The 21,447-nt window shown below is 40.6% G+C and overlaps 1 protein-coding gene across 2 annotated transcripts in view; it reads left to right on the top strand.

Annotated features, from left to right (window-relative positions):
• The first annotated feature begins 8,268 nt into the window (after window positions 1-8,268).
• The window catches only part of LOC145528567 (uncharacterized), a 93,908-nt gene continuing 80,729 nt past the window's right edge, over window positions 8,269-21,447 (top strand). The window contains exon 1 of one of the 2 annotated variants that reach the window (XR_014070514.1): window positions 8,269-8,351. The gene's annotated coding sequence lies outside the window, so the exon portion shown is untranslated. The remainder of the gene's footprint in view (window positions 8,352-21,447) is intronic. The other variant, XM_081547240.1, reaches the window with a different exon arrangement.

The following is a 21,447-nucleotide window of genomic DNA, read 5'->3' as shown; positions in this document are numbered from 1 at the left end:
GTACATGATGTGGATATTCCACTTAATTATATGATGACTATATTTATTTAAATCAGACCATTATTACTTGGCACTCACTACATGAAGAGGTATCTGAAATTTTCTCGTTTCTTCTGAAAACTCCTTTTGATGCAGTATTTTCATCATAACCCTCCCCATCACTTTTTCTGATGAGTCTGAGAGATCATTTATGTTGTTCACTTAGACAAATGCCAAATACTTGTAGGTCAAAGATTTTCACATGAAGCTTACAGTGCAGAAAATGTTAGCTTGATAGTTGTAGTGGTTGTGCTTAACAGTTTAATGGTGGATTCTGAAAAAACAATTCACCGTAGGGAATAGTGAGACAGGGAGAGTTAAATGAGTAGCACAGTGAGATTCTTGTTCTCTGTTAGGACAATTCAGCCACCTACTCCATTGCTTGCCACTCTGCCCTGTGGGAAAGGACTGACTCAGAGAATGGATGAAACATGATCTTTCAATTTACACACTACTCCCTCTCTTGGTCCAACTCTCACATCCCTACATGACTACTGCAAAAACCATAGCTCTGACTAGATCGACCTTTGTTGGCGAATAATGTCTCTGCTTTTTAATATGCTGTCTAGGTTGACCATAGCTTTTCTTCCAAGGAACAAGCGTCTTAATTTCATGGCTGCAGTCACCATCTGCAGTGATTTTGGAGCCGAAGAAAATAACATCTCTCACTGTTTCCATTGTCTCCCTATCTATTTGCCATGAAGTGATGGGAACAGAGGCCATGATCTTAGTTTTCTGAATGTTGAGTTTTAAGCCTACTTTTTACTCTCCTCTTTCACTTTCATCAAGAGGCTCTTTAGTTCTTCTTCACTTTCTGCCATTAGGGTGGTGTCATCTGTGTATCTGAGGTTATTGATATTTCTCCCGGCAATCTTGATTCCAACTTGTGCTTCATCAGCCTGGCTTTTCGCATGATGTACTCTGCATATAAGTTAAATAAGCAAGGTGACAGTATACAGCCTTGTCGTACTCCTTTCCTGATTTAGAACAAGTGTTTTTTTTTTTTTTTTTTCCCCCATGTTTGGTTCTAACTGTTGCTTCTTGACCTGCATACAGATTTCTCAGGACGCAGGTAAGGTGGTCTGGTATTCCCATCTCTTTATGAATTTTCCACAGTTTGTTGTGACCCATACAGTCAAAGGCTTTGACATAGTCAATAAAGTAGAATTAGATGTTTTTCTGGAATTCTCTTGCTTTTTCGATGATCCAATATCTGTGTTCACAAACATCAAAATAGCTTGGTTAGATGCTTGATGAGTTCTTTTCCAACCTTGAGCTCTCTTTGAATTTCAAGTATTATAGATTATGGGTTATTTTACCATAGTGCAACCTTTCATTAGATATTCCATTCCAACAACAGATGGATGGCAAATGATATCTGGTTACCAGCTGTTTTCTTAACCATTTTAATAGCCAGATGTGGTTGGCAATACTTCATCCCTATTGGTCTATAAAAGATGCATGATGTTTATTTGTCTGAGCCAGCAGTCCTTCTAATATGAACTTTAATAGTAGAGACAAAATAGTCTCATAAGTGATACAGGTCTTCCTAAAAGCAAAGATCCTGCTAATGAAAAACTCCGTTCTAGTTGCCTATGAAGACTGTAATGATTGCTTTTAGTTGTTTAAATTGACTCTTACACATGCTTTGGCTTTACTTGGTGACCAGGGCCTCAGATGAATGCATAAGACATTCTTCACGCACACAGCACTCTTGATCTGTGCAGAATACAATTTTATTGATGGAGTTACTTTCCATGTTGTTCAAGGGACATGCTCAATGCTATCTCTGACAATTTTCTAAGAGATCCTTATGTACTTCAGTCATGTGTGGAAGCAGTCTGCTATTGTGGAAGAGCTTTGGGATTAGAATCAGATTCAAGGGTGATTTTCTATTACTAGAAACTTCACCTGAGGCAAACCAGTTGTTTCCTGAGCTTGGCACATGATAATTCTTGTCCTGCCAACCTCAAAAATATTGTAAGAATAAATGCATAGTTTTTGTGGATCTGTTTCTATGTATTTTATATAAGCATTCATTCTCTTCCTTCCTTCCTCACTTTTTTTCCCCCAGTCATTCTGTTTTTTGCTCTCTGTTGTGTTCCTTCAATAACCCTTTATATATCTCAGTTCCTCTAGAAAATCTATAATGGAATTACCTAGGAGGCAATATATGGACTACTAATATGTTATTATGTAATAAAGATGTTGACCCCGTCGTCAAATGCATCTGAGAAATTCTGAGTAAAGAAAGTTGGGGAAAGATCTTTGACTGAGGGCGTCCTGTGTCTCTGGTCTTCTAGTGCATCATACATCTCCAAAAGGTGGACATCAGATGTGTGTACAATTCTGCCAAATGCTCTTGAGTGTATTTGGTTATAAAAGCCACTACTCCCCTGAGGTCACCTCCCAGGCACAGACATCTAAGGAGCCCTCTTTGGGAAACACAGCTCTGTTGTGTCTTGTCCTATGGTACATGCAGGAGGCGATGCTGTAACTGAGCAGGACCCCACATGGCCTTCTCAAAACAAACTCCCCTCCCACACACCCTCCACCTACCTCTCGTCTATAGGAAAACTTTGGCCTCATAGGTCTTCCCCAAGTTCCAAAGAGTAAACTTAATCAGAGAAGTGAGAAAATTCAGAGAGAAAGGAAAACAGCCAAGCCAACAGGATAAAATAATACTTAAGCCATTAAACAAACTCAAAGACATTTAGTTCCTCCTCAGTGTCTATAGGTAATATTCGGAGCCATATCCTTTGCACAGTCTTGTGGATACTGAAACCCCACCAAGTGGAAGATGTTAACTGCTTGCTGCCCACAAGCACATAGACCCCAAACCAGTTGGAACAGAAGGTTGATGATGTTGACTCCTGATTGTCTCACCACCAACCAGTCAGAAGAATGTCACTAACTGACCACACAGCCCACAATCCTTCTTCCTTATCTGTATTTAAAAACCTTTCCCTGAAAGCCATTGGGGAGTTCAGGTCTTTTGTGCCCTAGCTGCCTAGACTCCTTGCTTGGCTCCTACAACAAACACTGCAGTTTTCTTCACTGCAACCCAGTGTCCGCAGATCAGCTTTACTGTTGGTGGGCAAGCAGACCCAAGATTGGTTTGGTAGTGATGCTATCTCTTCAGCAGTCAAGGGGGGCAGAGGAGGCATGGACAGATGGCACAGACTGGAGTCTCCAGCAGCCTTTGATTGACTCCCTCCATTCTCCTTGGGGGCCAGGGGGCTCCTGTTAAGGAGCACACTTGCAGGGTGACCCCTCTGTCCTGTTCTTTTCCCATTTCAGATATAGCTCTGAAGCCAGAAACTTAGGCAGTTGGTGCTGTAATGCCATTTCCTCCTGAGTTCTAACCATCCCCTCCTGGCCCTGACAGGCCTTATTACAGCCACCTGAGGCAAGGAACCCTCACAGTCTGGCACAACCATGGTCAAACCATGATCACCTACTCAGAATGGGTTCCTTTCCCACCTACTTCCAACCTCTTCAAAAAAAGTTAGAGTGAATGTCTTGGCAGCCAGCCATCCTGTTGAGCATCATTTCTGGCCGGCTTCTCACCTAGAGTGGAGTCACAGCTCCTCAGGAGTCTTAGGATCTGGATCCACCCATGTTGCACATACCAACCTCCACTGTGTTTACCTGCCTTCAGTTTCTAGAACAATCCCCACCCATTTGTCTGCCTAGGCTTTTGTACTCACTTTTCCCTGAGACTAACTGCTTTGCTTTGTTTTTCTTGTCCCTTCACAGGGCTAAACTTCTGCTGTAAATTGGGGCAGCTCGCCCCAGCTAGGGCTTTCAGCAGTGTTCTGCTCTGGGTATTCTCCCTCTAAGCAATTGCTGCCTCCGTGCAGCCCATCTGGCCCCTCTGGAGCTTTCACCTTTTCAGTGGGTTGCATCCCAGCAGTCTCTTTCAGCAGTGTCCTCAACAGCTGGTGCTCAGGTGCTTGATAAACTTGTATTGACTGGATAAATGGATGAAAAAGAGGTGTGTGTGTCTCTGTCGTGTCCAACTCTATGTGACCCCTTGGACTGTAGCCCACCAGGCTCCTCTGTCCATAGAATTCTCCAGGCAAGAATACTGGGGTGGGTTGCCATTCCCTTCTCCGGAAAAAAGAGGTTCAGTTCAGTTCAGTCATTCAGTCAGGTCCGACTCTTTGTGACCCCATGAATCGCAGCATGCCAGGCCTCCCTGTCCATCACCAACTCCCGGAGTTTACCCAAACCCATGTCCATCGAGTCAGTGATGCCATCTAGCCATCTCATCCTCTGTCGTCCCCTTCTCCTCCTGCCCCCAATCCTTCCCAGCATTAGGATCTTTTCCAATGAGTCAACTCTTCTCGTGAGGTGGCCAAAGTATTGGAGTTTCAGCTTCAACATCAGTCCTTCCAATGAACACTCAGGACTGATCTCCTTTAGGATGGAATGGTTGGATCTCCTTGCAGTCCAAGGGACTCTCAAGAGTCTTCTCCAACACTACAGTTCAAAAGCATCAATTCTTCGGCGCTCAGCTTTCTTCACCGTCCAACTCTCACATCCATACATGACTACTGGAAAAACCATAACCTTGACTAGATGGACCTTTGTTGGCAAAGTAATGTCTCTGCTTTTTAGTATGCTATCTAGGTTGGTCATAACCTTCCTTCCAAGGAGCAAGCATCTTTTAATTTCATGGCTGCAGTCACCATCAGCAGTGATTTTGGAGCCCCCAAAAATAAAAGTCTGGCACTGTTTCCACTGTTTCCCCATCTATTTCCCATGAAGTGATAGGACCAGATGCCATGATCTTAGTTTTCTGAACGTTGAGCATTAAGCCAACTTTTTCACTCTCCTCTTTCACTTTCATCAAGAGGCTCTTTAGTTCTTCTTCACTTTCTGCCATAAGTGTGGTGTCATCTGCGTATCTGAGGTTATTGATATTTCTCCTGGCAATCTTGATTCTATCTTGTGTTTCTTCCAGCCCAGCGTTTCTCCTGATGTACTCTGCATAGAAGTTAAATAAGCAGGGTGACAATATACAGCCTTGACGTACTCCTTTTCCTATTTGAAACCAGTCTGTTGTTCCATGTCCTGTTCTAACTGTTGCTTCCTGACCGGCATACAGGTTTCTTAAGAGACAGGTCAGATGGTCTTGTATTCCCATCTGTTTCAGAATTTTCCACAGTTTATTGTGATCCACACACTCAAAGGCTTTGGCATGGTCCATAAAGCAGAAATAGATGTTTTTCTAGAACTCTCTTGCTTTTTCGATGATCCAGCAGATGTTGGCAATTTGATCTCTGGTTCCTCTGCCTTTTCTAAAACCAGCTTGAACATTTGGAAGTTCATGGTTCACATATTGCTGAAGCCTGGTTTGGAGAATTTTGAGCATTACTTTACTAGCGTGTGAGATGAGTGCAATTGTGCGGTAGTTTGAGCATTCTTTGGCATTGCCTTTCTTTGGGATTGGAATGAAAACTGACCTTTTCCAATCCTGTGGCGACTGCTGAGTTTTTCAGATTTGTTGGCGTATGGAGTGCAACACTTTCACAGCATCATCTTTTAAGATTTGAAATAGCTCAACTGAAATTCCATCACCTCCACTAGCTTTGTTCGTAGTGATGCTTTCTAAGGCCCACTTGACTTCACATTCTAGGATGTCTGGCTCTAGGTGAGTGATCACACCATCATGATTATCTGGGTCATGAAGATCTTTTTTGTACAGTTCTTCTGTGTACTCTTGCCACCTCTTCTTAGTATATTCTGCATCTGTTAGGTCCATACCATTTCTGTTCTTTATTGAGCCCATCTTTGCATGAAATGTTCCCTTGGTATCTCTAATTTTCTTGAAGAGATCTCTAGTCTTTCCCATTCTGTTGTTTTCCTCTATTTCTTTGCATTGATCGCTGAGGAAGGCTTTCTTATGTCTCGTTGCTGTTCTTTGGAACTCTGCATTCAGATGGGAATATCTTCCCTTTTCTCCTTTGTTTTTCACTTCTCTTCTCTTCCCAGCTATCTGTAACGCCTCCTCAGACAGCCATTTTGGTTTTTTGCATTTCTTTTCCATGGGGATTTTCTTGATCCCTGTCTCCTGTACAATGTCACGAACCTCTGTCCATAGTTCATCAGGCACTCTGTCTATCAGGTCTAGTCCCTTAAATCTATTTGTCACTTCCATTGTATAATCATAAGGGATTTGATTTAGGTCATACCTGAATGGTCTAGTGGTTTTCCCTACTTTCTTCAATACTTGGAGGTAAATCACACAGACATTTGCCACAAGGAGCTTCTGGGCCAGCTGGAGAAGCAGTTATATGCCCAACTAACCCATGAGAAATTGGATCTGAGTAAGTGGGTATGAGGCACAGGAAATCTCACTGAAGCCCAGGTGCTGGGCAGGAGTGGTTGGCGTGAAGTCTGGAAAGCACTACAGAAGAGGGGCTAAGTTCTGTCCTTCATGGCTTTTTAACAACAACAACAACAACCATTGACTGTAATCTTGGGCTACAAGTCTGCATGTGCGAAAAAGTGAAAGTGTTAGTCACTCAGTCATGAATCACTCTTTGTGACACCATAGGATGTAACCCCTCAGGCTCCTCTCTCCATGGAATTCTCTAGGCAAGAATACTGGAGAGGGTATTCATTCTCTTCTTCAGGGCATCTTCCTAACCTAGGGATCAAACCCGGGTCCTCTGCATTACAGGTGAATTCTTTACCTTCTCAGCCACCAGGGAAGCCCACAAGTCTGCATACTCCTTTCAACTGATCCTGGCTGACAGAAACTTTCATTTTGCCTTTATTGTTTACTATGACTCCTGCATTATCTTCAAAATAAAGAATTGTGCCATCCTTTCTCCAATTTCACTTTACATCTGAATTCTCAAAAAATACCATCTTAAAAAAAAAGTGTTCTCAGGGGTTCAAGAGAAGAGGAAGATGTTAAATCTTCATTGAATAAATACACTATAAAAGGATTATAAATGCAACGTTTAAATACCATCAGCATCCAAAATCACATTAATAAGACAGATGATCAGAATTCACATTTCCTGATATTACATATAAAACTTGAAAACCAACTGCTCCAAATCTAAAGAGAATTATTATGTGCCTGACTGCTACAGAATGACCAAAACTCTGACTTGCATCTTTTCAAACATTTCTTTCCTCTCCTGGTCATCTTCCAGCCTACCAAACCAGACCCCAGGAGTGGTCACTAGGCAACATTGCCACTGCACATCTAACTAGTCCCACAAGAGACATCTTCAAAATTTCTTGACATCGTTACCATTTTGTCAGTATAGCCAGTGTACAGCAAGCACCATGATCACCAAGACAAAGGTGGAAGGAAGGCTGGAGTGAGCTGCTCCCAGGTCTGGCGAGAGAAAGTCTGAACACCCAGCCCTGGGCCTAGCTCTGATAAAGGACAGACTCGGGAAATGATTGCTCTGATTAATATGATTACTGTGTGCATGTGCTAAGTCACTGCAGTCGTGTCTGACTGTTTGCAACCCCATGGACTGTAGCCCACCAGGCTCTTCTGTCCATGGGATTCTCCAGGCAAGAATATTGGAGTGAGTTATCATTTCTTTCTCCAGGAGATCTTCCCAATTCAGGGATTGAACCCACATCTCCTATGGCTCCTGCATTGCAGGCAGATTCTTTACAGCTGAGCCACCGGAGAAGCCCTTGGTGTGAATATGATTACTAGAATTGTTGATTTTTGTTGATGGTGATTTTTGCTGTGATTACAGTAAAAAAAAAAAAAAAATGAGTTTTAGGGAAACTAGATGAAGAACAGAAAAGCATGTGTGTTTTTTTCTGCTTAAGCAGCCCCAGCATGGTGCTGTATGGGGTGGGGCCACAAAGTAAGGGTTGTTTCTGGGCGGTCATCTTCCCAAAGCCTGGCTTTCCTGTAGATTGACTGGCTGCCTTCTTACTCCCCTCGTGCTTCTGGGTTTCTGAGGCTGGGTGCATCTACTCTCAGGCCCTTGAGTGTTTTAAGAGCACAGCCCAGGAGATTTCCTATTCCCACTGCCAGAATACACTTGCAGGGGCTGTAGCTGATAGCTCATCTCTGGCATACAATTCTGTCATGGTTTGTAAGGCATGGCTGGTAGTAATACTCTTTCCTTCCCCAAACAAATCCCTGCTGATTATCCATGTTTGTGATTTTGAGCAGTGAGGGCCCAAGTGGTCTCCATGGTGATGATTTGTGCGTGGGTCTCCTAGGAGACAATCACATGTGCGACATACTTCAGATTCATTTTACTGTTCAAAATGTGAAGTGATTTCCTTCTCACACTGAAACATGCTCAGAATCTGTAAGTTGAAATTTAGTTTTTTTCTTACCATTTTTTTCCCATGACATAAAAAGATGAGATATTCCAAAAGGGAAAGAGGGGCCTTAAAGGTAATAATAATAATAAAAAAAAGCATATTATTTCTTGAATTGTATTATAAATAACCTTCAAGAGTAAGAGATGAGCCTGGGACATCAGAGATGGGAATTTAATGCTGTATTTTAGGGACAGTTTGGTCTAGCAGATTGGGTTCTCTACTTAAATTTGGTGTTTCATTCTGTTTAATCTCAGATGATTTATAACACTAAGCTCTGATTGGGGCTGGGTTTGAGAAAGAGTGGGACTTTGTGCCTCACATTGATTAACAGTCTGAAGTTATTACTCACCACCACAATCCCTGCTTTGCCAGAAGCATAGCCATGGAGAGTTTCCTCACCAAAACACAGAAGAAACTCCTTTGCAGCCAAAACATCCCATTTGCCTGAAAGCTCAGACACCCACCAGGCTAACAGATGCAGGCCTCAGGGCGATGTCCTAATCTCCTGTGAGGGTCAGTGCTGAAACACAAAGGCAGGACAGCCCCAGGGTGGTGGCAGGAAAAATGTTATTTGTGTGTCTTATCAAGAAGGCTTATTTATTTCTCACAAAAATAGGAATTGAGGTTCATCTCACCCTCATCCACAAGAGGGCTACCTGTTATTGTTTCTTGTTACAAAATCTCCCTGCATCACTTAGAAAGACAAAGAGGCAGGAGGCAATGAGGCTGATAGGTAGGGTGCACAGCAACCGTGGCGGATGGCTGTCCTGCTCGAGTCAGGACAAGCGAAGGCGCATCGTGAGGACCTACAAATGCTGCAAGGACACAGCATGGCTGGTCTCTTTTTTCCAGGAGGTTTTCTTCTAATAGGAAACAAACATAAACCACAATTATAATAAAATGGGATGGCTGCTCTTAAGAGGTGTGTACTCTCTCTGTCTGATTACTTCAGTTAATGTGATCATCTCTAGGTCCATATATGTCCATATATGGCAATATTTCATTCTTTTTTATGTCTGAGAGAAAGACAAATACTATATGATATCACTTATATGTGGAATCTAAAAACGTGTTGCAAATGAAATGACTCAGACATAGAAAACAAACTCAGGGTTACCAAAAGGGAAAAGTGGAGCAGGGGGTAAATTATGAGTTTGGGACCAACACACACATGCACACAACTATATGTGAAATAAGTAAACAAGAACCTGCTGTAAAGCACAGGGAACTCTATTCTGTAATATCCTGTAATAACCTAAATGGGAAAAGAATTTGAAAAAGAATGGAAATATGTTATATATAACGGAATCATTTTGCTATATACCTGAAACTAATACAACGTTGTAAATCAACTACAATAGATTTAAACCTTTTAAAAAGAGGGGTATGTTCTGAGTGTTTAGGGAGCTCATAGAAGACAGTGATTGATTTTGTCTGGAAGGAAGTTGTGGGCAGTGTGAAAAGTCTGATAAAAAAAATGGACCAAGGGAGACCACAGAGAAAAGGGCATGTGTTAATTAGTTGTCACAGAACAAATTTAAACCCATCTATCCCAGAAGCCCAGAAAGGGGCCAGCAGGAGCTGAGCTCCTGCTGAGCAAAGGCCTAGTCGTGCCAAGGTGCCTGGCATGATAAGAGGAGTATCTGGACATCTGAAATCCATGTCGTACTCTGGGCTTCATGCTGCACCTCATTTAAGTCCAGTAGTTGTTTCTTGGACTGGACTGTGAACATCCAAGGAGTCAGGCTTTTGTTTCGATTATATTTAAGTGGCACATAAAACATTCAAATTTGTTGAATAAAGAAATGAAATACTAAATACATGAATGTCAATACAACTCATAAAAAAATAAGAAATTTTACTTATTGATTCATTTATTGTTGGTCATTAGATCAGGTCATTAGATCAGATCAGGTCATTAGATCCTCCTTTGGATCAGGGCATGGGTTCTGAGTGTTTCTTCTTTAATATTATTCTGATGGGATATTGACACAATATATACACAGGAAGAACCTACCATGCTATGTAGTTTTGACAGATTAGAACTTTGCTGTTATATCCTGATATCAACTAAAGGAGAATGAAAAGAGTGTCAAGCAGGCTTTGCCATTTATATCATATCTCTCTTCCATTTTCTCTACTGGAAATTACCCGGGATGAGGCTTAATTGAATTACTCAATATTCTGGCACATCAACCCATATGCAAATGAAAAACATTACCTTTGGACAAAGCAAAAATAAAGTGAAAACATTTTTCAATAAATAAAAAACATATCAATTTCATAGTATACAACTTGAATAAAAACTAACCTTATAGATACAGTGCATAAAGTACATTAAAAGATGCTCTCCTAAGGTGGTCTGTGACTACAGTGTTCACTACAGTGTCTGTCAGCTACAATCAGGCACTTAGAGTAACTTTCCATTTGTGTGATGACCAGGCAGTTCACTGCTGTGAGCAGAAGACAGTAATGTCAATTTTAACAAATCTTTAAAATGTGTGTCCATAAAATGACCCTAGTTCAATGACCTACAGTTAGAATGTGTACACTTGAAAAGCTCCATAAATAAAACTTCTGATTTCAATTTGAAAGATACATATATACGATATTTACAAACTATAGGATAAATTATAGTCTTAAGAATGAACATCAGATTATAACTATCAGGAGAGATGGGAGGAAGAAAGGAAGGGAGGGAGGGGGAGAAAAAGAATGGGAAGAAAGAGCAAAAGAGAAAAGAATAACAATTCTAAAGCTGTAGAAAAGAAGAAATAATTCTATGAATGTAGTGGTTATTGGATTGTGCTGTTAATCCAGCGGGATGCCACACAGTTGCCCAGAAGACATTCTTCTGCCACGTGTAAGGTTCATAAAGGTGGTGATGACAAGAGTAATTACAACAATATTGAGGATAAATAAACTCACTATTGAAAGCAGTAAGCAATTTATCCAAGGTTAATAAGACTAAATAGAGATGTAAGATTTTAACCCAGGATGCATGATTCTCTGACTCATGTTCTTACACATTGTAAGAAATAGTTTAAAATTTAGATTAGAGAATCTATGAAGGAAAATAACCTTTGGTTCACGCTTTTTAAAGAGCGGTTCATGGAATATTTGCATCCAATGACATGGCGTATTTTTCAAAATGCAGATTCTTTGATCCAACCCTGACTCAATTAATCAGTATCTTTAGGATAGAGCTCAGGCATCAGAATTCTAACAAGCTCTGTGGTTGATTCATAAGCACGTGAAAACTTGGGCATCATAGACCCAACCAAAATGAAGTCATGGATAATCCCTTTCCTGGAGGTGAGTGTTGGTACCCTGGTACTGTACTGAATGGGGAGTGTCAGTCAGCATGTCCTCTTCATTTCCTGTTAAGGGTGTAGTACATTTTTAGACTTGATTCTATAGCTTCAATTGTCTAAAAAATTTCCTGTTTATAACGAGTCACATACTATTATCTGCCTAAGAGTTTCCTGAATTTGGGACTATTTTCTTACTCTAGGCCTACACTTGATGCCAGTAACCCAATATCACCATCTTTACATGAGTATTTTATTTTGTCATTTGAGCAAAAGATGTCTTGACATAGTAGAAATAGCTGCAATTATTTAAATTAATCTTGATAATTTCATTCCAAGTATACTTGTTTAGAGAGATACATACAATTTTTCAATTAAATTTTTATGCTAAATATAGTAGCCAGTTCTTAATTGCATGAGGAAAATATGAAAGCATTTAACAGCAAGAAGAGAAACATGCAAACCTTGCAATTAAATATTATTATCATTTAAGCAAAGTACATAGATAACTTTGGAGACCTTGAATTGTGATTGTTGTTATTTATGTGTGTCTGTGTGTGTGTGCTGGGGTAGGGATATTTTTAGTCAAATCTATACTTTATATTATAAATTTTCTAAGGCTTTATTTTGATTTCTTAAAGTACAATGATCTTCACCTTCTGGGCACCTAATATTTCCAATGGACAGATGAACTTTCTAACAAAGAGACACAGAGATTCAGAAAAGATGTAGAATGTTGAAGCAAAACTGGATTTGTTCTATGTGATAACTTGAATATACATTTGCAACACATAATTCCACAGTTCACTATTCATGTAAAACAGTTTTACATGTTTTACAAGAAGAGAAATATGCCCCCAAAATAAAAATAACAGCTGAACTAGTGCTGTTAACAGGACTTCTTTGAAGATGGAAATGTTCTGTATCTAAAATGCCAATACTAGAGATACTAGCCACATTGAACACTTCACTTGAAATGTACCTAGTGCAATGGAGGAACAGAATTTGATTTTACTTTTAAATTTAAATGGCTATATATGGCTAGTGTTGGCTAGCACAGCTCTCCAGTGTAGACTAGTCCAGATATTTAAGATTTTCTCAACATACATGCTATATTTTGAAAGTATATATGTAAGAAAGTGAGAAGTAAAATATGGTACAAATAAAAGATTTTTTAAAGGGGTTTTTCACAAAGGAAAATCAATACCATAAATTGGGTTGGCCAAAAAGTTTGTTCGGGTTTTCTATAAAATGCCATGGATAAACCAAGTTGAATTTTTGGCCAACCCAATAAATTACATATAGCACAATTTTACACAACAACAAGATTAACAGTCATCTCCAACTTTGGGAAATGTTCCAATGTCATGTTGCTCTGTGACCTCCATGTGGGGGCCACAGAGCTTGAGTTAATGTGCCGCTGTGACTGATAGCTGGTTCCTTCTACAGTGTCTAAATGTTTGTATTGTCATTAATTCTAGCAAGAGATGAAGCCTGGGGCAGGAATGGGGACTTTGATTCAGATGAGGAAGAAAAAATACAAGTTTTTATTCACTTTGGGATGAGAATTTTTGGGTAATTCTGTCATCTTTTCTGGATATAAAATTATAGGTTAACATAAAACAATGTTTTACCACTTCCCCCTGGCCTCCGTAGTTTTTCATGAGGACTCTACTGTCATCAAAATGGTTTTCCTGCATAAGTATGTAACAAGTTTGATTATGATGGATCTTTATGTAGATTATTTTGGATTTACCCTAGTTGTGGTTTGTACAGCCTCATGTATCTCCACATTCATGGGTTTTACAAAATTTAGGATATTTCTAGCCGGTTTTTGAGTTCCTTCTTTCAGCTTCTCTCTTCCCCCATCAGCCTTCATGCACACTTGAGGGAAGGAGTGCCTCCCTGTTATGAGCGGGTTGGGTGGGAGCTGCAGCTTGCCGGTAGGCCTCTGTGGATGTCACCATGCCTGGAATGCACTGGAGTGCCTTCACTACCACTACCCATGTGGTGTCCACGTATAGTGTGTTCTCTACCGCTGGGAACTGCTGAAAGTTCTAGCTCTCCACCAGGCTTCCTCTGACCCCACCCCAGTTGGAAACAGAGAGGTGCTTCATACCAACATGATGGCCAGGAAGTCCTGCTTCCTTATATGGTCTCCATTAACATTATGTGAAATGGAGGCTCATTACTACACATCAAAGACGAACATCCTTGTTTCTTATCAGCCATCTCTGACACCACCCCAGAATGAGGCTGGACCCCCATTATAGCCTGTGATGTTGCATGTTTAGACTCCCCAGTTGGCTTTTGGTGTCCTGGGTGGATGTGGGCCTGCAGAGGTTGGCTGTAGTATAGTGGTTATTGCCTAAATGTTTTCTGTCCTACTAGACTACCCCTTTCTAGTTCCTTTGGCTAGATAAAGCAGCCTTTATTTGAGCTTTCTTGCAGTTGTTCTACTCCTTTTGGGATTTCTGACTCTCTAGCTTTTTTTCAGCTACAAGTCTGGGATGTATGAGGCAAAAAGAAAGCCCAGAGAATTCACTACCATATTGTCCTTGAGCCTCCTGGTCCCTGACCAGTATACATTTTCTCTTACCTTCCAGATTGTTCTTATGATTGTTTCACATATATGTCCATGCTTCTAGTTGTATTTAGTGGAAGGATAATAAGACTGCATGCGTACTCCATCTTCTCATATGTGAAAGTACCTGGTATAATTTTTAATATTAAATTTAAAAAAAAGATAACATGGAATTCCTGTGATGGGGATAGGAACTGTTCTTAGCACATTATGTACATTTTATCCTCATAATAACCCTAAAGATGACTCTTTTCATTAGTCCAGTTTCCTCAGGATGGAAATCAAGTCCCAAGGAGGCTGAATAATTCTGCAACAGGGGTGAGTTCAGCAGGCTCACACTGACAAGGAAGGCTGGCTCCTGGGTGTTACCTCTGGGGACTGATGAGAGAGCTTCTGTGTGGCAGAATTGGGGGGGCAGGCTGTGTCAGTGTGACTCTTCTGCTGGAGATTGAGTAGCTGCTTATCACTGCTTAGTATTATCACTGCTACCTGGCTACATGACTGACCCCAGGGCAAGTGCTGGACACCAAGTCTTGTGTGGGCATCCCTGGCTGGTGACACTTAGCATGGGTCGTAACCCATCATTTTGGGGGAGATTATGCACTTTTCAGAACAACTGGAAGCTTGCCTTTCTTTGTGGACCTCATCTTTCTCCTTGGATGATTTTAATCTGTGTCCTTTTACAGTAATAAACCATCACTGAGCATGAATTCTTTTGAGTTCTGTGACTCTTTTGAGCAAATCACCAAACATGAAGTGGTCTTGGTGACCACGAGCACACCAATCTCAGGTCCTATTAGTGGGGGAAAATCCATCTTTTTCCAGAACCTTACCCTCAAGATGCTAGCTTTAACACATAGGCTTAGTTGAATGACTGGATTATTTTATATCTGCAAGTTGCTTCTCTTGGATACTATGTTTATGTGATATGTGATAGCCAGGCCAGAAGCACTGTTTCATATTAATATATTCTTTTTTCTCCCTAGCGATGTCTCAGACATTTTTCTTGCTAACAGATATCTCTTTTCATTTAAAAAAATGAAAAATTAAAGATATTTCTTAATCTGGAAGAAAAAAATCTCAAAGCCCATCTTTTATTAATTTCTGAATTTCTGGAATATGACAGATCACTGCACAATGGGAATACTTTGAATCACCCGGACAGACCCTAGGCTTGTGACCTGTGACAGAGCATTGAGTTTCAGCATTAAACTGATTCTCTGTACCATAGGGCTCCAAATTATATTACAAATGGACCAGAAGACATTATTAGAGTAATCTGAGTAATAGAGATATATTATCAAATCTTATATTTAGGAAAGATCATCATGATTTTGATAAAGAAATTACCACTTGTATAACATAACCCTAATAAAGTTTACAAAGCAGCTTACCTTTTGGGCCTTAAAAACATTTTCTTGCCACTAGCCCACTTTGAGAGAAGCTGATCCTTATCTGCCTTCATCCCTGCCAGAGGAGCCCAAGAATCTATGGCATTTATATGTGTATACTTGAGACAGTCAATTCCTAGGCAGATTGATAAGAAGTCCAGGGGTCCGAAAGTTGAAAGGAGTCTGGAATTCTCAAGGAGGAAGAAAGGACAAACTTTTTTTTTCCCTCTACGTTCCTTAGGATTATATAACAATAATGTATCCTGCTTGAGGGCAGTCTCTGGAAAAAACCTTCTGGCTAATCCTGTTATCTTAAAATGTAAATTATGGGAGTAGGTCTAGTGAGGTCTTTACAACCTCCAGACATTCTTTTGATTCAGTGTAATAACTGTGAGAGTATATAACTCCACTGCTAACACTAGCAAGGGGGTACTCTTTGTGCCCCCTTCTGATGCCTATGTCAGAAGCTTTCTCTATCTCCTTTATACTTTAATAAAACTATTACACAAAAGCTCTGAGAGATCAAGCCTCGTCTCTGGCCCCGGATTGAATTCTTCTCCTCCGGAGGCCAAGAATCCCGGCGTATTTTCGCGGTTCAGCAAAAACCTTTCATACTGTGTCCTTCCTGTGAGTCCTGAATCAGTGTTCAGACCCAACAGGGCACTTCTGTGGACTGGCAAGCTTCAGGCCAACTCTGTTTTTTCTCCAAGGGCCTCTCTAGGGACTGCACTCTCATCAGACATCAATTCCAGAAGGATCACTGGGCTGTTAAAATTAATTAATAAAATTTTACAACTAACTTTCACAATATTAATCTCTTAATTATCCTGTAAGCAGCAATTACAGAGCTCATGGTTCTTTTGCCACCACTTCCATGGTTTATACATGAAAATTAGCATTTTAACACGAAGTTCTGTTACATATTGACAACTCAGGACCCTAGAGATTATTGGAAATTGCATTTCATTAAAGGGCAAGTGACTGAGTGGAATTTTATCCCTGAAAGCTCAGCTCTGGATTGTTATTTTGGTAACTTCTAAGGTTTGTTTAGCCAACTGTATCCAAATCAGCATTCCTCTTATTGCTCTTGAATTTTGATCATGAACTATATTTTTGTCCCTCTGTCTATGACTGTTTGCAGTGTGCAAAAATTAAAATCGTCAAAGGCTTTAGGCACTGTGCCCTTTGGACCCCCTTCTGCTCACACTGGTGTTTGTGCACCGTGGACTGTACCTCCTCATTCCCACTCACTCAGTGACTCTTAATTGCGAGAGAACGAATCCAGATGCTCAGACTGGACAGTCCTCTCCTTTCCCTTGTGAAGTGGGCTTGCCATTGGGGAGCATCTCCTCTCCTTCTCTGTTACCCAGGAAGATGCCTGCAGATATGTGTGTCTCATCCTGGGGCACAGTTTGATAAGCCCTGTCACCCACTGATTTTAGCTACATTCCTCAATACTTGTGTTGTTCTGTACAAAAAAAAATGTTGTTCTTTAACTCTTAGTTGGTTTAGGTACCAACTGGGTAAGAAAGGCATCTTGCATGTCCAGACCCAGTTCTTTCCACTAATCCACCAGCTTAGAGATTTTGTGGGAGCAGAATACATGAGCAGCCCACATGGTGTGGTAACCATTGCAAGTAAGCCATGAAATCACCTTCCACAGCAAGAGACTGAATTTCATGTAATGTAATATTTAACAATAATAATAATATTTCTTTCATGTGTGTGTGTGAGTCGCTCAGTTGTGTCTGACTTTTTGTGACCCCATGGACTGTAGCTTGCCAGGCTCCTCTGTCCATGGAATTTCCAGGCAGGAATACTGGAGTGGGTTGTGATACCCTTCTTCAGGAGATCTTCCCATCCCAGGGATCGAACCAAGGTCTCCCACATCAGGGGTAGACTTACTGTCTGAGTCACCCTTATATCCTAATCTAAAAATTGTTTAAAAGTATATTCATGTCTCCTTTTTTGTAATATATATCGTGTTTTCAACCAGAATCTAAAATCTCAAAGGAGTGCAGTCATGTCTTAGGCTTCAGTGTATCCTCCCCAGACCTTAAAATGATACTTTAACTATAACAGACACTTGTTCAATGTTCAGGCTTCCCTGTCCATCACCAACTCCTAGAACCTGCTCAAACTCATGTCTGAGTTGGTGATGCCATCCAACCATCTCATTCTCTGTCATCCCTTTTTCCTCCTGCCTTCAATCTTTCCCAACATCAGGGTATTTTCCAATGAGTCAGGTCTTCGCATTAGGTGGACGAAGTATTGGAGTTTCAGCTTCAGCATCAGTTCTTCCAATGAAAATTCAGGACTGATGTTCTTTACGATTGATGGTTTGATCTCCTTGCAATCCAAGGGACTCTCAAGAGTCTTCTCCAACAACACAGTTCAAAAGCATCAATTCTTCTGTGCTCAGCTTTCTTCATGGTCCAGCTCTCATGTCCATACATGACTACTGGAAAAACCAAAGCTTTGACCAAATGGATTTTGTCAGCAAAGTAATATCTCTGCTTTTTAATATGCTGTCTAGGTTGGTCACAGCCTTTCTTCCAAGGAGCAAGCATCTTTTAATTTCGTGGCTGCAGTCACTATCTGCAGTGATTAAAGAGCCCAGAAAAATAAAGTTTCTCTCCAATTCCACTGTTTTCCCATCTATTTGCCATGAAGTGATGGGACCAGATGCCATGATCTTATTTTCTGAATGTTGAGTTTTAAGCCAACTTTTTCACCCTCCTCTTTCACTTTCCTCAAGAGGCTCCTCAGTTCCTCTTCACTTTCTGCCAGGGTGGTGTCATCTGCATATCTGAGGTTTGTGATATGTCTCTGAGAAATCTTGATTCCAGCTTGTGCTTCATCCAGCCCAGCATTTCTCATGATGTACTCTGCATGTAAGTTAAATAAACAGGCTGACAATATATAGCTTTGACATACTCCTTTCCAATTTGGAACCAGTCCATTGTTCCATGTCCAGTTCTTACTGTCGAATCTTGACCTGAATACAGATTTCTCAGGAGGCCAGTAAGGTGGTCTGGTATTCCTATCTCTTTAAGAATATTCCTCAGTTTGTTGTGACACACACAGTCAAAGGATTGGTGTTGTCAATAAAGCAGAAGTAGATATTTTTCTGGAACTCTCTTGCTTTCTTGATGATACAACAGATTTTGGCAATTTGATCACTGGTTCCTCTGCCTTTTCTAAATCCAGGTTGAACATCTGGAAGTTTTTGGTTCACGTACTGTTGAAACCTCACTTGGAGAGTTTTGAGCATTACTTTGCTAGCATGTCAGATGAGTGCAGTTGTGCAGTAGCTTGAACATTCTTTGACATTGCCTTTCTTTCGGATTGGAATGAAAACTGATTTTTCCAGTCCTGTGGCCACTTTTGAGTTTTCCTAATTTGCTGGTATTTTGAGTGCAGCACTTTAACAGCATCATCTTTTGGGGCTTGAAATAGCTTAGCTGAAATTCCATCACCTCCAGTAGCTTTGTTCACAGTGATGCTTCCTAAAGCCCACTTGAGTTCAGACTCCAGGATGTCTGGTTCTTGGTGAGTATTCACACCACTGTGGTTATCTGGGTCATTAAGATCTCTTTTGTATAGTTCTGTTATTTTTGAGACTGCACCCAAGTATTGCATTTCAGACTCTTTTGTTGACTATGAGGGCTACTCCATTTCTTCTAAGGGATTCTTGCCCACAGTCATAGATATAATGGTCATCTGAGTCGAATTCACCCATTTTGGTCCATTTTAGTTCATTGATTCTTAAAATGTTGATGTTCACTCTTGCCATCTCCTGTTTGAACACTTCCAACCTTGATTCATGGATGTAACATTCCAGGTTCTTATGCAATATTGTCCTTCATAGCATCAGACTTTACTTACATCACCAGTCACGTTTACACTTGGGTGTTCTTTTTGCTTTGGCTCCATCTCTTCATTCTTTCTGGAGTTATTTCTCCACTGTCCTCCAGTAACCTATTGGGCAACTACCAACCTTAGATGTTCATCTTTCAGTGTTATATCTTTTTGCCTTTCCATACTGTTCATGGGGTTCTCAAAGCAAGAATATTGAAGTGATTCACCCTTCACTTCTTCAGTGGATCACATTTTGTCAGAACTCTCCAGCATGACCCACCCGTCTTGGGTCATGGCTCATAGCTTCATTCAGTTCGACATGGCTGTGGTCCATGTGATCAGTTTGGTTAGTTTTCTGTGATGGTGGTTTTCATATAAGGATATTTGTTGACTATAAGGACATTTGTTGGTAAGATAATGTCTTGAATTTTATTTAATACACTGCCTAGGTTTGTTATAGCTTTCCTTCCCAGGAACAAGTGTCTCTAATTTCATGGATGCATTTACCATCCACAGACATTTTGAAGCCCAAGAAAGGAAAATCTGTCACTGTTTCCACCTTTTCCACATCTATTTGCAATGAAGTAGTGGGACTGGATGCTATGATCTTGGTTTTTTGAATGTTGAATTTTAAGCAAGCTTTTTCACTCTCTTCTTTCACCCTCATCAAAATGTTCTTTAGTTCCTTTTCACTTTCTGTCACTAGAGTGGTATCATCTGCATATCTGAGGTTATTGATATTTCCCCTGGCAATCTTGATTCCATCCTGTGATTCATCTAGTTCAGTATTTCACAGAAGGTGTACGGCATATAAATTAAATAAGAAGGGTGATATATATATACAGTTTTGTCTTATTATTTCCCCCAATTTTGAACCAGTCTATTGTTGCTTCTCGACTGCATGCAAATTTCTCAGGAGACAGGTAAGGTGGTGTGGTATTCCTATCTCTTTAAGAATTTTCCAGTTTGTTGTGGTCCACACAGTCAAAGACTTTCATGTAGTCAATGAAGCAGAAGTAGATGTTTTTCTGGAATTTCTTTCTCTATGTTCCAACAATGTTGGCAATTTGATCTCTGGTTCTTCTACCTTTGGACTTCCCTGATGGCTCAGTTGGTAAAGAATCTCCCTGCAATGTGGGAGGCCCCGGTTTCATTCTTGGGCTGGGAAGATCCTCTGTAGAAGGGATAGGCTGTCCACTCCAGTATTCTCAGGCTTCTCTTGTGACTCAGCTGGTAAATAATCTGCTTGCATTGTGGGAGACCTGGGTTTGATCTCCGGATTTGGAAGATCCCCTGAAGAAGGCAAAGGCTACCACTACAGTATTCTGGCCTGGAGAATTCCATGGACTGTATAGTCAATGGGGTCGCAGAGTCAGACACAACTGAGTGACTTTCACTTTCACTTTCCTCTACATTTTCTAAAACCATCTTGTATATATGGAAGTTTTCAGTTCACATACTGCTGAAGCCTAGTTTAAAGGATTTTGAGCTTAGCCTTGCTAGCATGTGAAGTGAGCTCAACTGTATGGTAGGTTGTACCTTCTTAGACATTATCCTTTTTCACAATTGAAATAAAAACTGACCTGTGGCCACTGCTGAGTTTTCCTAATTTGCTGACAACTTGAGTGCAGCACTTTAACAGCATCATATTTTAGAATTTGAAATAGCTCAGCTGGAATTCCATCACATCTCCTAGCTTTGTTTGTGGTAATTCTTCTTGAGGCCCACTTGATTTCATACTCCAGGATGTTTGGTTCTAGCTGAATGACCACACCATCATGGTGTTCTGAGTCATTAAGACAATTTTGGTATAGTTCTTCTGTGTATTCTTGCCACCTCTTCTTAATCTCATCTGCTTCTGTTAGGTCCTTTCCATTTCTATCCTTTATCATGCCCATTCTTGCATTAAATGTTCTCTTGATATTTCCAATTT

Source organism: Giraffa tippelskirchi, chromosome 12, assembly GCF_054371585.1.
Source record: "Giraffa tippelskirchi isolate mGirTip1 chromosome 12, T2T-mGirTip1v1.2.pri, whole genome shotgun sequence".
In the NCBI taxonomy this organism is placed as follows: domain Eukaryota; kingdom Metazoa; phylum Chordata; class Mammalia; order Artiodactyla; family Giraffidae; genus Giraffa; species Giraffa tippelskirchi.
The sequence above is the reverse complement of the archived record's forward strand: the minus strand, read 5'-3'. Positions and strand labels throughout refer to the sequence as shown.